The sequence below is a fragment of the Pleurodeles waltl genome, chromosome 2_2, assembly GCF_031143425.1.
Source record: "Pleurodeles waltl isolate 20211129_DDA chromosome 2_2, aPleWal1.hap1.20221129, whole genome shotgun sequence".
Lineage (NCBI taxonomy): Eukaryota > Metazoa > Chordata > Amphibia > Caudata > Salamandridae > Pleurodeles > Pleurodeles waltl.
The window spans coordinates 1,069,631,846-1,069,647,338 of record NC_090439.1 but is presented as its reverse complement, the minus strand read 5'-3'; the positions used below and the strand labels follow the sequence as shown (position 1 = coordinate 1,069,647,338).

The 15,493-nt window shown below is 45.7% G+C and overlaps 1 protein-coding gene across 1 annotated transcript in view; it reads left to right on the top strand.

Annotated features, from left to right (window-relative positions):
* TRAPPC9 (trafficking protein particle complex subunit 9) overlaps positions 1 to 15,493 on the top strand; it is a 2,294,541-nt gene that overhangs the window by 407,503 nt on the left and 1,871,545 nt on the right. The gene's annotated exons all lie outside the window — the stretch shown is intronic.

Sequence of the window (15,493 nt, the reverse complement as noted above, 5' to 3'; positions counted from 1 at the left end):
TTGCGAGCCCTTTGAGGTAAGGGGCGTGCTGAAGGTGGTGCTGCCAGCCTATGATGAGGGGTGATATTATTCGCTGCTCAAAAACTCTGAAATTGTGATTCTGTTTTACCTCTTATTATTTTCCACCATGACGAGTGCAGGCAGTGCATTCGGTTCAACGGGACAACATCCAGCCAATAATCCATCACAGGAGCTGGAGGATGAGGGCTACGTCGATAGAAATGGCCAATCACTGCTTGGCTTCGTTCATAAAGCTAAACTGTGATTGGCCATATTCAGTGATTCTAACCTGAGCTTCCCACCCCTGTGCTGCCTCATGTTCACTGCAGAATAGAGGCCTGCCTACCTGCACATCCTGAGCCAATCCAGAAGCTGCGTCCTTGTTGTTTATATTGGAAACAGCACAAGAGCAGTTTCAGGATTGGCTGGAGCAGGCCTACACAACGCTCCTTAAGAGACTGGGTGTGCTGCAGCTGTGATCCACCAGCTCACTAATTGAGGTAGGCCCCTCAAGTGTGCATGTCAGGCATGACGATGAAAGATATCTTCCAACCTGACATGCACACTTCACTTGAAAGGGAGTGCTCCACATGATCCTGCAAAGTCCCACCTCTGCCAGCCCTAAGTCAGGAAGATAAGGCCCTCATAACACCGAATCAAAAGCACTGCTGCTGCATGGCCAACTAAACCCAACATATATTTACATTTAATACAGGGCAGAGGTCTACAAATACAAAGTGTCAATGCTCTTACAGCCTCATAGAGAAACCACCCCCGAATTGTGGGCTAGGTAGTTTATCTAGGTAAAATATCTTTCCCCCCAGTGCAGGTGAATGAGCAAGGAAGGGGGGGAGTTGAGCCCTCTGCAGGGCCTCTGCATTACTGTCCTTTCCAAAGGGGGGGTTGGGTATTAATAGAGGGGAACAGAAGTGGTGGCTGGTAACATTTGAAAGTGGTGGGGCGTAAATGTTTGGGATGAGTGCTGTGTGGCAAGTGGGCATATCGAGCGAGCCTAAGCATCATAAGGGTGGTTGGGCTCTTCCTCCTGGGAAAATTTTGAAAAAAGAGTGGGCAAAGTTTGCATTTTCAATTTGAAGGAGCTAGAAGGTTAATAAAGCAATAGTGAAATTGTAGTTAAAGGTCTGTGTGTGTGTGTGTGTGTGTGTGTGTGTGCATGTAAGACAGAGACAGAACGAGAGGGGGAAGAGAAAGGGCGGGGAGAAGGAGAGAGAGTTGTGGGTGCAGTGGTCCCCCATATAACTCAGGGAATGGATCCCCCTCCTGATTCCCATCAACCTTATGCCATGCTTGTGTAATGTGGGAGCAAGAGTCCTCCATATCGCCCAGGAAATGGAGGCACGTCAAGGTCTCCATGCCTTTCATGGTGTGTTTGTGTAGTGAGGGAGAGAAGGCTTCCCCCATTACTCAGGAGGTGGAAGCACCTTGGGTCACGAGCTTTTTCTGCTGTTTGTGAAATCTGGTAGCAAGAAAGAACCCCTCGAGAAATGGTGGCACTTCAAGGTCTCCATGAGTTTCAAGACATGTTAGTGCAATGAGGTAATCAAAAGGCCCCAAGACTGCTCAAAAGTCTAAATTTGTGGCACCTCCTCATCTGCTCACAGCACCCCTTCTTGAAATGATGGCATTTTCATTGTTTCCATAATCTGAGGTCACCTTTTTACAAACGGGTAACCGCAGGCGACACAATAGGAAATGAATGCACCTCCAGGCCGCAGTGAGCTCCTTTTCATGTTTGTGTAATCTAATCATGACAAAAGAGCCCCCAAGAAATGGTGGCGTCTCCGTGAGTTTCCAACACACCCAAAGTTTGTCTGCCTGCACACAATGAGCCACTAAGTCCTCCGATGAAAAATATATTTGCATTATTACATCAATCGGAAAAGCAAACCCTGAGGTCTAGTAACCAAAATAATAGGCAAAAGTAAGTTTGCAAATACACACTTAGAAACAAAACACAAAAAACCACACTTTACTGATTCCTGCACCCAAACACCAATGCCCAATACAAAAATGGGGAAGAGGCGGACCACGAAAGCTATTATTCCGAACAATGTACACACGAAACACCACAGAAGGCATTCATTGACATTGCGAAGAAGGCAGTGCACTATGCAAGTTCTAATTGGGCACAACACCTACAGTGTCACTGTTGCTAATGTGCTGACATGAAGACACGCCCGACCCAAAAAAGTACTGTCCGAACTTTGAAACTTGCTATGAAGTTCTCCTCTCACAACAGAATCTTTGTGATTCATACATTCATCATTGTCTACAAGGCTAGCCGGATGCTCGGCTGCTATTTTGGAACAGATCACGACGGATGAGACATGAGCTGCCATTGGATTTTGATTCTGTAATAAAACCTCTGCAATTGAACAGTCTCGCTGTCAGCTCTGTATTTGCAGAAGAGGTTTTTTATTACATTGCCCCCAAGTACTCAGAAGCGTGAAAGCGCTGCGGTAATAGTGTTTATTGTCTCCTGACCCAACTTAGGGTCATGTTTCATGAATAATGGGGCATTTGGAGGCAAGCACTTATGGCAATAAATAAAGTGCATATGTCAGTTCCACATCTATGCACCCAAAACCAAACTGATGTCCAGTGAAGCAGAGCGAGCAGCAGAGGGTCACTAAAGCTTCTTTGGAAAGCCGTGCAGTCCTCCTTTGTAGAAAACATCCGTAAATATAACAAACGCAAGAGTCACAATAGTGATGCTTGAGAACACTGGATAGTGGTGCACTCACCAGTACATACAAGGAAACAGTCATTTATCCAGCACAGGTAAATGCTAGATCCAAAAAGGGACCATCCATGCCACGTTTACAGGATTTCTACAGTGTAGTTTGTATTTATATACAGTGAGTCGCAATGAAACCATTTACTTAATTAGTGGATATCTACCCCAGCAGGCTGCTGGCTGAAGGTGGCCTCTCACTGCTCGGTCCCTCTCATGACTTTGCCTTCAGGCGTGCCGCGTGCACACTGCATTGTGACCACCAGCTCAGCCCTATAGTCCCTGTCCCACACCCATGACTCCTGAGCCAATCCTCACACTGCTTCCTTGCTGTTTAAGTTAGAGAACAGCGCAAGGATTGGCTTTTTTGGGCGCTGCTACCGTCTTCAGGGCTGCAGCAGCAATCCCCCGGGCTTCTACTTTGCGCAGGCAGGCGAGGGTGCAAGTACGCATGTCGAGCTGGTTGGACCAAGAGACCTGTCCAACCCGACATGCGCACTTCCCCCCAAACCACCTGGCAGCTGACCTATATCACTGCCACTCATTCAAGCAGGTCTCTCCCCCCACCCATGTCGGTCCGCCCTCAGTTGCTCTCCTATAACTGTAAAGCAAACTTTGCTCTGGCCGTACCGCACACTGAATAAACATTTAATGGGGGGCCTGTGGGCAGCAAAACAAACGGGGGCAACACCTCCATGCTCCTATAAAGAAACCGCCGCTGGTGAATAGCTATCCCTTCTATAGGTGTCTCCAGGTTTAGTCGAATTGTTGACGTGTCAATCTAGGTGTGAAGCAAAGGAATTCAAGACACAACATATAATCAATAAGAGGCCATCAGCAGAATACAACTTTCTTTTCAGTTAGTATAAGTTTGTGTGATATTTATTCTGTTGCCATTGTGTGTTAGTCTATTGAACCACAGTAAGGCAACAACTCCTTCTTTCTTTTTCCAAAGGAGCGTAATAAGTTGTTTGGCTGCTCCGCAAATGTGGCACAATAAAATCCAATCTGCATACGTCATGCTCTCTAATGCTGTTTGTTGGTGCCCCAAAATCAAGATACTAGAGTCAACTGGGATTGCATAACTTAGGGTCCATTTAACATGACCCAGAAACTCCTTCCAGAAAGTTTAGATAGCTACACATATGTAATATGTAGGAAGTTGCTAGGTGGCTGGGCACATCGCCATCATAGCAAGGGGGCTTAAGGATATATTCTGTTGAATCATACAAGTACCATCAATACATATCTTGTAGGCCATTGTCCATAGGAGATACTTTCATTTGTCCAGGTATATGGCGCCAGATATCTTGCCATTCTTTATCCAAGACAGGTTTGTCTCCCTGGGTGTTTAGTATGGATATTTGGCATCAGCTCTGAGTCCTATTTAGTGTGATTTGTTTTGGAGATGAGGCCTTTCGTGCCTTCAGATTAGTTCTTCAAAATATGCGAGGGGCGTTCATTGAGTGTTATGTCCAATGTCTCAGTTGATAGTATTGAAGGTGTTAGTTTAGAAGATTTGGAATTCTTTTTTACGTTGTGCAAATGTTTTGATATGTCTTCCCTGGAACATGTTGCTCAGTTTTCTACAGATGTGTGTTTTTTAATCACTGGATTGCCAATTCATTCTAGTCCACATTGACAAAAATATAGTACCGTATAGAAGCGGCCAGTGGTCTCTGACCAGTCCCCTGCCATCAGAAGTCTACATCTCTTGAGCCACGTATCATGAAAAGTACTTCAGTAGTTGGAGTTAACCATAGGGCATACGTGATTTCAGCAAAAAGAACAGATGATGGACGGAATTCTGAACCAATCAAACATTCATCCCCAGACACAGATCTGGGTTTAATCAATAGATTTTTTGCTCACCATGCCACCCCCGTTAGGACCTAGCCGGTCGCAGGATGCTTGTATCCCGTCCAGGGAGAACCTGGCTTGGCAGTTGAGGCTGGACTGTTCCCATGGGGTGCAAGGTCAAGACTGATTTGCATATGGCTGGGTCCAAACTAGGGTGCCGTGGCGAGCACAATAACAATGGATTAAACCTAGATCTGTGACTGGGGGGGTGAGTGAAAAGTTTCAATACTCCATCCATCATTTTATTTTGTGGTGTTACTATGTGCATCCTAAGTGGCTAGGGTATGCCCGTATGTGGGTTCCTTGATCGCCGCACCACTGGATTCAAGCTAGCCTGGCTGATGAGGAGTGATACCCCGAAACCGGGCCCAGGTTGCTTGTTTCCGGTCCAGGGAGGACCTGGCTTGGCAATTTGGCCTGGACTGTTCCCATGGGCAGCAGGGTCAAGACTAATTTGCATATGGCTGGGTCCAAACTGTGGTGACGTGGCAAGCAAAATAACAGTGAATTAAGCCCAGATCTGTGACTTGGGTGAGTATTTGAAAAGTTTCATCACTCCATCCATCATTTTATTTTATCCTGTTGCTATGTGCACCCTAAGTGGCCACGGTATGCCCAGACGTGGGTAGCTTGCTCGCTGCACCACTGGATTCTAGCTAGCCTGGCTGATGAGGGATGATAGCCCGAAACTGTTTGCAGGATGCTTGTTTCAAGTCCAGGGAAGAAATTACTTGGCAGATCAGGCTGTACTGTTCCCATGGGGAACAGAGTCATGACTGATTCGCAAACAGCTGGGTCCAAACTGGGGTGACGTGGCGAGCAAAATAACAATGGATTAAATCCAGATCTGTAGTTAGGGTTGAGTGTTTGAAAAGTTTCAACACTGCCCATCATTTATTTTGTGGTGTTGCTATGTTCGCCCTATGTGACCAGGGTATGCCTAGACCTGGGTCCCTTGTTCGCTGCGCCACTGGATTCAAGCCTGGCTGATGTGGGGTGATACTCCGAAACTGGTCCCAGGATGCTTGTTTCTGGTCCAGGAAGGACATGGCTTGCCAGTTCGAGCTGGACTGTTTCCATGGGGAGAAGGGTCAAGACTAATTTGCATATGGCTGGGTCTATAGCTGGGTGACATGGCAAGCAAAATAACAATGGGTTAAACCCAGATCTGTGACTGGGGGTGAGATTTTGAAAAGTTTCAACACTCTGCCCACCATTTTATTTTGTGATGTTGCTATGTATGCCCTAAGTGGCCAGGGTATGCCCAAACGTGGGTCCCTTGCTTTCTGTGCCCCGGGATTCAAGCTAGTCTGGCTCCTGAGCGGTGATACCCCAAACCGGTTCCAGGATGCTTGTTTCCTGTCCAAGGAGGACCTGGCTTGGCATTTCGGGCTGGACTGTTCCCATGGGGAGCAGGGCCCAGACTGATTTATATATGGCTGGTTTCACACTTGGGTGACATGGTGAGGAAAAATAACGATGGATTAAACCCAGGTCTGTGACCGGGGTGAGTGTTTGAAAAGTTTCAACACTCTTGCCATCATTTTATTTCGTATGTTGCTATGTGCGCCTGAAGTGGCGGACTAAACCCAGATCTGTGACTGTGGGTGAGTGTTTGAAATCCAGATCTGTGACTGGGGGTGAGTGGTTGAAAGGTTTCAACACTCTTTCCATCATTTTACTTTGTGGTGTTGCAGTGTGCGCCTGGCTGATGAGGGGTGATACCCCAAAACTGGTCCCAGGATGCTTGTTTCCAGTGTAGAGAGGAAATTACTTGGCAGTTCGGGTTGGGGTGTTACCATGGGGAACAGGATCAAGAATGTTTTGTAAATGACTGGGTCCAGACTGGGGTGACGTGGCAAGCAAAATAACAATGGACTAAATCCAGATCTTTAGCTAGGAGTGAGTGTTTTAAAAGTTTCAACACTGTCCATAATTTATTTTGTGGTGTGGCATGTGTGATTACAGTCTTTAATCACTTATGCTTTGGATTGAATCAGTTATTAGCATTCAAATTTTGGTTAATTTTGCACCTTTTAGCTGCACCTTTTAGCTGCATTTATTTGCCTTCTGCTTTCTGAGATACATTTTCTTCAATGTGTTTCTCTTTTAGAGTTAGGAATTTCACATTGATAATACAGTAGCATTAGCATTATCCTGAATCATAATGCAATAGCATGAATCATAGGTGATCACAGAAAATCTTTATTGTCCAAATCCCTTGTAGGACACACTGTATACACACCCACAGTGAGTGAGTGTCATCCTCATATAGTGACAGTAAAACACAGTAGGTTGGATCAAATTTGCCTACTTTATGTGGCTAAAAGTCCACTTTAGTTGGCTATGCGAGTAACAACAATGTAATGTGCTCATTCCACACATTCTTCTACCTAAGCTGAGAGCATCTCTGATAGTCAGCCTTAGTCTGCAGCCATCTCTTGACTGATGCTGCATATACCACAACCTCACATTGCAGTTTGTCTTGTTCCATTCCTGATTCTGTGATTTTGCCAGGCTGCATGCCATCTAAGTGAGTTAGATGAGTTCTTTATTTCATCCAGTTTTCCCCTGTTTCAAGGTGTCAAATTAAGAGAAAACCACGTGGTCCTTTATTTGTGCTCTTTTGAGAATCCACTCTTCTCCTTTATTCTGAAAATCATCCTTGAACTCTCAATCCTGGTATGTATTCCCATGATTAGCTATTATTTAATAAAAAATCAGTCTAGAAATATAGGGTCTTCTCCCAGATCAATATCTAACAATTGTGGGATGCAGTTGACCTCATATTCCTCATCAGTGTTCACGGGGTTGGTACCTATAGGTTATGTGTCAAAAGTTGCAATGTTGTGGTTCCTGGATATTTTTGAAATGTTAGCTCTGTTTGAGTAATTTAAATTAGTCCATCTACAGTTCAAGGGATGGGAAAGGGAGCTTTCTGTAACTCCCATAGTCCTGGGTCATTGTTGGTGGCACAGATAGTAGTTTTTGATGTGTGGTGTGGTTGTGCTGTAGAGAAGATGGCTATTGAGCCACCTTTGTAAAATCTAGGTACCCTCATTATATTTTTGGTCTCTTTTGTTCCCTCCGACATGATCTTGAATGGTAAAATAATTTGTATTGAATGCACTGATCATGAACCCCACGGATACATTGTGGACAGTGACTGGTGAGAACCACTACACGGGATCTATTTTTTGTTCTCCTCAGAGAAGACCACAAGTATAACAATGTACGAATGAGATTCTAAAAAAGAGAAATGGTTTCTATCCACAGAAAGCAAAAAGCGAGAGTCCATTCCCAATTGTTTTTCCTCCCTGCTTTTCGAAAGATTGTATTGGTGCTGTAAAATAGTTACCTACCAAAGTAGTTTTCCTGCATTCTTTGCTGTCTGATTGACAAGGGATAGCTGCCAGCTTCCATAAACTAGCAATATAAAATGGGATCAAACTGAAACTTTGTGGATATTTGGAGCTGCTTTGTTTCCAGTCTTCTCAAGCTTCTGACTAAGCCTGAAGCTCTGACCATGACCTTGATACCCTTCCAGCTCTTCCTCTGTCTGCACAGAGTGCCTGGACTCATGAGCCAGTGGACCCCTGAAATTCAAAGAACCCCTTCCTATCCCTCTTAAGAAATTGAGTCATTTTGCAAGAACTGTTCCATCTAATGCAGAGGACCCTTGCTGGGAGGGATGATTTAAACTAATGAGCAGGTCCCCTAGTGCACCAACATTCAACCTTTAAAAACAAAATGTTGTTGCTTCCACAAATTACACTAGCTTCTTCCCAATGTAATGTCAGCAGCCTTCTAATTAACCGCTTGGCCTCTGTAATGGCTAAAGTTTCTTCTATCCGCAGTTGGAGGTCTCCCTGCTTAACTCTAATCCTGGAGCTAGCCTGAGCCTCCTTGAGTAATTCACATTCACACATTATGGGGCTTTTGTGGGGCCTCCTTCCCAAACATTTTTGCCTCTGAGGGCTCTCATCTTCGGGGGGCTGGCGCAAATAGTTTTTTTTTTTTAGTCTTTTTTTGTTCCTGCCTTGGGAACCCCATCCCCCGAGGCTGGGACCATTTAGCTGTGTGCGTTGCTGCCCCCTTCACCCCACCTCCCGTACCCATTCCTTAGTGGGGGGCACGCATCCAGCACCAAAGTTGCTGCTTCTTCTGCAGGCGGAAGAGCAAGCCGCTGGAGCAGCAGAGGAGTTTCTCCATCTCCCCACACCATACTAGAGATGTGCATGCTGGCAGGGCGCCGGCTGGGCAGCCAGGAGTGGTCTCCCTACACTGCCTCCTTTACCTGCCTGCACCTGGATGCGCGATGGGCAGGGCACCCAGAACGAGAGATATAAAAAGGAAAAGTATAGTGGAACAAGGCCGCAAAGTAAGAATGTCTTCCCCCTTATTTGATAGTTACGGACCGTGACAGGGCACCCCCTAATGCCCTGCAAGAGGGCCCAGAATGTCCATAGCCTCCTTATGGTGACCTCACCAATGCAGTCAGAGTGCTGTGGAGCACTGCAGGAGGTGCGTGAATCAGCCACCCTTGTATTACACCTAACATCTGCCCTAAGTCTCCCAGGAGGGTTATGGGCATGCCCCTGGGAGAAGTGTTCCATTATTTTAAAGCTCTCCCAGAGCCTCTTCCGCGTGGGCACTGACCTATGCTCCTATGGCTGCATGTTGTGGGCTGTAGATAGTGAAATAGGACCCTGACTCACATCTTTGAAGTTAAAGTGCTTAATTGCTAACTTTGAGGTTGAACAATGAATGTTTATCATGATAACGAATACTTTGGATTATTATTATTGGGATTACTGACATGACATTGGCTGAGTCTATAAATGTGGCGACACCTTAACAAAGCCAGTAAGGCTGCCGTAGATATACTGTCACCCCTTCTAATGTGATACAATGTATAGCAAGGTTATTTTTAGAACTGTGGGGCCCCTGACAAAAATAGTAGGCCTGTCTTATGTAAAATATCACCCCCTTATATTGTGATGTTGCATCTCGTATGGGTTGGTGGTTTTCTGATAATGGTGTTCGGGACCCATTAGGGGTGTAATGTGATATGAGGGTGTCAACAAAGATATTTCCACCTACTTGAAATACACATTCATAATTTAATGTGCAGTAGTTAGTAATATGTATGTAATAAAAGTAATTTCCCCTTTTTAAAAGATAAAGCAGTGACTGGACAATAATTTGAGTGTTGGTTTTGTATGCCTGCAGATTGGGAGTGCTAGTCCAGAGCACCTCCCCTGAGTCAACCTTGAATATCTGTGCTTAGCTACCCTGAGAGAGTGAAGTGCTTCAAAGGGGTGCTTGATCCCCAGTAGTAAGACAGTTGTCGCCCTATTGTAAAGGACTCAAATCCTTCCTAAATAAATAACCCATTTTCTTGCAATGATGTTATACAGCATCTAATCTCTGTGGGACACCACCTTGCCCGAGTGTTGATCCAATAGCGCAGCCAAGCTACTCTGGACAGGGAAGGAGGCTTTGGAGGCTCGGCTTTCTATCCTCGATCCAGTGGCCAGTATGCTGGTCAGCAGACTGTGCATGCAGTCTCCATTTGATACTGCTGAGTGATGCCTACAACTTCAAGGATAGCTGGAAAGACCTGTCGTCGTGGCAATAAAAGTCCAAAAGTCAGTTTAACCTTTCAGCAACATCATGTATAGTCTTCCTTTCCAGAATTAGTTTTTGACATGCTTGAGCCAAGCCTCCCCTCCCCCCCACCCCGACACACACTTGCTGAATGTTTTTACTTTGGACCTCTTGGTTGTTGAATCTCTGCAGTGAGTGAGACCTCCTAATGGGGTCTTTCCTACTTTACGTTTCAGGCAAAATATTTGTAAGCTATAACTACCACTGCCCACACAGCTGGGGATATAAGGCCTGTTCTGGTTACATGCAAATATATGTGTGCACCCATGTGCAGGCTGAGCGACTGTTGTTGACTCAACATGGTATCTACTCAAAGGTAGTTCTGCTGCATATAAGACCTAGAATAAAGTAATTCTGGCTTGTGCAGACCATGTAATTTAGTCGACTATCCCAAAAAATCATCTCTTTTATCTTGGGCTAAAGCGTAAGTTGGTTGTGCTTAATTATACTTAAACTTTATTGGAAAATTGTACAAAATACAGTTTTAGATTGGCTCAAATTAAAAAGTGATTGTCTTAACTTTACCTATGTAGAAAAGGGTCCAGAGTGCACATGAAATGTTGATTTGGCTATATGCACGCTCCTTGATGTATTTTGTCCTATCTGTTTCACCACCCTAATGAGATTCAGGTTTTGATCTACTCTGATGAATTTAATTACTCTGCTGAACAACAGTCAGTTCAAAACCTAGCCTGAATAACAGACCCATTTTGGAGGGATTAGCCTTACCTTGCAGAAGAAGGGGCGGTGGGGAGGACTGCATAGGTGTGATTAGCTGACATTCACTGATAAGCCTCGGCAAGCCTTTCTCACAGAGACAAAAAGGAATAGGCAGAAATCTGTTCCATTTCCAAGTCTTGGAAAGAAGACACCAGTTTCACAGTGTCAGTTATAGGCACAGAGAGAGATCTTACAGGGTGTCTTGCTTCTGTCACCTGTAAAAGTTACAATATGCTGGACAGGATATGGGCTAGAGTGTAGGCTGATCCCAGGAAATGTCAGTGAGGGCTCGAGCTGTGATATTGCATTTCTAGATTGGGTTCAGAATCCCACCATATAAATATCTCTCAACCTCCACTTTTACACCTTGCACAGAGGCAGAGACTTTGAGAAATGAGGGAGTTATAAAAGAAGTAGTGTGGGACCCACTTGTTTATTAACCCCTTTCTGAAGTGGAGGAACCGACTTTGGACTCTAGAGCCAGTGGCATAACCTCTACTCTTCCTGTGGGGGACAGTAGAGGGTGGACGTGCTGGGGACTGTGAAGTAAGCAGCTCCGCTTGGGCTACATGTGGCTGCAGGTGCCCTCTGATGCAGTACCCCAGACTCCTGCAAGAGACATAGGTGCCCTGCAAGTGGCTAGGAGGCCTTGGGACCTGACGAGTACAGGCAAGTAGTGACACCTCTTCGAGCGCCACAAGGTGCGGTTGGATGAAGACCTCAGCCAGGAGCTGACTAGGAAGAGAGGAGGACCCCAATTGTCTTCTTCAGCAGAGAAGGCAGTCTACATAAAGGTACTATGAAAACCACCAAAACTTTAGTGACCAGGAATCTCAACGAAATCAGAGATATTAGCATTTCCACTCGCCACCTGGAGACAGCATCTTCTGATTCCCACAGTGGCCCTTTTGCTCGTGGATTCTCCTAGGCGTCCAACAGGCTCGGAGCATGGTCACATTCCACTGTCCAAGACAAACATGAATGCACCCCTCTTGAGGTAGGTGCTGCAGCAAGAAGACCCCTGGGAAGCCTCCAGGCCTTGTCAAGGGGCACTGCTGAGAGAGGGGCTTACATGGTTGTGAGACCCGCAGTTGTGTCTTTTCCAGCACTAAGCCACCAGGGGTGGCTCCTGTAGGAGCAAAGCGGCGAGGCATGGGCACAACAACATAAAGAAATAAAAAAAAGAAACTTACCACCGCCTTGCCGCTCTTCTGGCTTCCTCTTCACTTCCTGCAGGCACAGACTCCCAGCCTGCCCCGCGACTAATCCAAATGCTGCTTTTGCATGAGAGCAGCATTAGGATTGGCCTGAGCACCCTGACTTGGCACTCTGAAGCAGAGTAGAAACCTCCGCCTGCTCTCTCCAACCCGGCAACACAGTGCCAGGTTGGACAGAGCCCAGTGCGCATGAGTGTTTGGCCGGTTCAAGACGGCTGGCCAAACATACATGCGCACTGAGGGGCTGGGAGTGCTGTGGACTCCGCCTCCATCCTTGTCATCACCCGTGGCCCCCACCACCCTTCAAAATAAAAACAATAATAAACATAGTTTATTATTGTTTTTATTTTTCATTTTGCAGCTCCTGTGGGTGGGGGTTGGGGGCTGGGGGGGCGTGACACTCCTCTGCCATACCAGAAGAGCCACGCTGCGCCTGTATGCCACTCAACAGCAACACTTTTTTTCACCTCTGAGGGAAGAGGAGGAAGACGTTTGCTCAACTGCCAGAGGAAAATGAAGTGCACCGAATGAGTGGGGAGCAGGCCTGAATTTGCAGGCTGTGGGTCTACCCGCAAGCTCTCTGGTGGCACTACAGGGGTGTCCCACGTGGAGCAGAGGCACCCGCTTGCTCATTTGCTCGATATAGAGCTACTAGGGTTGTAAATTCCTAACTGGACTTTTCTTGCCACATAAATTGAAAATGAAGAGTAAAACAGTAGGCATAAGCAAGCAGATTCAAACACCACAGTCGCCATGAGCATGAGCGCGAAGGAGAGACACAAAAGGAAAAATAAGTTTGTTCGCAGTCAAACGTACCGGCAAACGTGCAGTTATCCATGTAACAGGGTTGATGGCCAAGGCGGTAACAAAACTGCCTCAAGGAGGGACGTACGTAAAGCATTTACCAATGATAACAATGGATTTTTAAAAGGCAAGCCCAGGAACGAGTGATAGTGATGGGGATGCGGTGGGCGTGGGGATAGATTACAACAGGCTAGAGTGCTTGCGAGCTCGACCTAAAAAGGAAACAAGAAAATAAAATGTAAATAAAATGAATAGTCTGTGGCCACATCAAAGGCTATCTATATTCTGAGTTTACATATGTGGTGTGCAGAACACCAGGAAAGCAGGGGCATTGCAGGAAAATTTAAATTGTCCTGGGGGTCATCGTTTAGCAACGAAATGTTCACTGTTTCGACCTATTATCGATGCAGAAATATGTGCAAATCAAAATTTAAGTCAGTGTATATATGTGAAATCATATTGAGATGTTTTATCCCTTGCTAAAATGTTTTGCTTTATATAGTCACACAGTGATAAAGCCAGTTGGCCTCACTAGTTATTAATGCACCCCTCACTGTTATAGGTCCTTGCAGTGCAGGGGGTCAAGTATATATTTATGTTTGTTCGCCCCCTCCCTTTATAGGGTATGAGGGCCCCTTAGAGATGGTGTTCCCAAATACATTTTCACCTAATTATGTATATATTCGTTGATTTGTACGTAATATTTTTTTATTAAATGATTTTTTTTCTTTTTAAACCTAAGAGCAGTGGCTGCACACTGATTATGACGAGTTCTTTCTCGCGTTGCACAGTTTTAAGTCCTTAGTCCTAGAAACCCCCCTGAGAAAACCCTGGGCCGCCTTCCCTCACTGTTCTCAGAGTCAAGTGTCAAAAGCAGTACTTGGTGCCTAGTTTTGGGGGTCTGTACTATTGGGGCCTCAGGACACCAGAGGCACAATATTCTGCTTGCCCTGGGATCCACCAGCTCTAATTTCTCACACTTCGTACTCGTATCCCTGAAGTCCTACTAACTTTTGCAAGTGGCCTTGTCTCTCTCTGCTGAGGGTATGCTCAAAGGAGGGGCAGCTCTCAGAGAGGGGATGTTGACATAAACCAGGAACTGGTGTACGTTTTGTGTTAAATATCCATTGTCAGATAAGGTGGCTGCCATAGCCCAGAAGGGCAAACATGCTTAAAGAGCCTACATTGGGCCATACAGCATAATATACACTAGATGTGCAATGAGTACGTATAGGGGGTTATTCCAACTTTGGAGGAGGTGTTAATCCATCCCAAAAGTGACGGTAAAGTGACGGATATACCACCAGCTGTATTACGAGTTCCATAGGATATAATGGACTCGTAATACGGCTGGTGGAAAATCCGTCACTTTTCCATCACTTTTGGGACGGATTAACACCTCCTCCAAAGTTGGAATAACCCCCATAATGTTGCACAGGGCCAGTGACCAGCCATACATACTTACATCGAGCAGGGGAGGAGATGGAAACCCACGGGCTTTAGTGGGTATTTGTGCTGATTATTAGGGCGTGTACGTCTTTCCTCTGCCATACATAGGGGACAATCACTATCTTTCATCCTCGAGGCATACATTTCTCTGATCCCCCTCGCTCCAAAATATATGCTTCCATTTGCACCCTTATTTGTTAAGCCAGTTTTTAAATAATTTGATCAGGTACAGAGTGTAACCAGAGCTTTAGGAGCTGCATGTCCAGTTACTATTACCAGGCCACATATTAGGACGTAAGAGTTGAAATGACTCTTTAAAAAACTGAAGAAAGCATTCAGTGACAATTGTCTTCTAATCTTTGGGGTTTGCTGTCACCTGCTTCCAAAACCTTGTGAATGAGTGACTTTGCTAATAATCCCGCGCTGCACTCTTAGCTGCCTCTGTGGACTGTGGGCTTAGTGGTGGAGGTTCTACAAAAGGTAGATTTGAGCTCTTTCCAAAGGCCAGAAGATGTGCCGTGATGGGGGGCAAAGTGTTGTATAGAAGGCCAGGCAGCATCCAGCATCTCACAGGAGCGTGAAGTGGATTTTGTCTGGCTGATCTGAGGCTGTTCTTTCTTCTTTTAGATGATCTTCCTATCCGCGTCATGTTGGTATATGTATGTAACTTGAACTATTGTGAGCTCAGGCTCTTTATAGGTCCCGTCTCTTGTAAGGCCCACTGCAGCAATACCCTACCCAGCATCAAGCAGGAACCTCTAGAATCCCATATCACTATAGAAGTACCTAGCCTGAATAGATTCAGGACCAGCTGCAGTCACTGAAGGGCCCGCACCTCCTACCCGAAGCCACGCTGTCAACTTTTACAAGCGGAAAAGTAAAAAAAAAAAAGAAAAAAGGACTGATGATTGCACATAAGAAGCCCCGTGCAGCATGGAAAAGTTTTGTCGCTTCGGGTGTTGTGTGTTTTGTTGGGCCATATCCACACAGTGCTCTATTCTGTGTGTATTGTGTTTAG